Source organism: Poecilia formosa, unplaced genomic scaffold, assembly GCF_000485575.1.
Source record: "Poecilia formosa unplaced genomic scaffold, Poecilia_formosa-5.1.2 Scaffold147, whole genome shotgun sequence".
Classification (NCBI taxonomy): domain Eukaryota; kingdom Metazoa; phylum Chordata; class Actinopteri; order Cyprinodontiformes; family Poeciliidae; genus Poecilia; species Poecilia formosa.
The window spans coordinates 463,997-465,221 of NW_006800086.1; positions in this window are offsets into that span (position 1 = coordinate 463,997).

Consider the following 1,225-nt stretch of genomic DNA (forward strand, 5'->3'; position numbering starts at 1 on the left):
ATTTTAGATATCTGGAATGTAATTACGGATAGTCAGACGAAACCGAATTTATGTTAAAACGGCTTGCCATACCGGGATAAAGTTTGTTTTGGTCTGAGGCCGACTGCACCTAAACGCCCCACAACGTCTGACGCAGTGACGTTGGTTCCAAAGCTCTATTGGCCAATAGTAGACATAGAAGGCAGCTCTCCTCATTAACATAACGATGTAGCAGAAAAACAGCAAACGGAAAAACAGCTAGCAGAAATACGGCGACCAGAAGACTGGGCCCCCTGCACCGGCGCCGCCCGCCGGACCCGCCTCCAGGGGTCCAGGGTTCAGTGGAGATTTCAGACTGTGGCAGGAAGCTGGAGCGTCCTGCAAACAGGAAACCTGTCAAATCTTTTTACCCTTTTGTCCCATAAATTTAAGTCAGACACGTTTGATCCCAATCAGATTTCTCCAACATCAAAATGGTTACTAATTAGGCCTTCTAGGATTTTTTTCTTCTTCTGAATTTAATATTTTTAGCTCCATCTTCCAGAGGAGGGGCTGGAGAAACTGCAACATCTGGTGTCAGATAATTTCTCATAAATGTAAATCAAACCGTTCTGGGACATATCTTCACTGCAGTCCCTGTCTGCAGCAGTGAAGACATGCTCATTGTCTGCCTTCACTGTTTTTTCTCCTTTCATTAAATAACAGGGGAAGTCTGTTAGCTTTGGATCCCCACAGATAACGGAGGACAGGTGGTACCTCTCCGTTCCACATTCTGCAGGCACACCTATGGTCTGATTGGCTTCTATTTGGTGTGTCCTGGTTAACCTATGCAGAAAAAACACCAGCACCTTGTTATCGGCCAGACAGTGTTTTTTCTGCCAAGGTGATCTGCAGCCTGAACAGTGGCATTTGCACCCCAAATCCAACCATATATTAAAAAGTGAAAATATGCTGGTTGAAAACATCACCAGTGGAAGGGCAACCAGGGGGCCTTTGTTCAGGAGGTCAAGAGAGGTGGCTCCACAGTTAGAGCAAGAGTCTTTGTTGTACAACTCTCTGTGTCACCGCCAAAAGAGTCCAACCAGACCAGCACAGATTCCAGCAAACATTTGATGTCATAGTCCTTTCCCACGTCGGACGGCAGCTTCTTCTCTCTCAGCTCCATCAGAACTGGGGAAAGGTCTTTTTGACAAAAATGCTTGCTGGGCTGACGGACAGCTGAGAGCATGAGACCGCCACAGCAGGG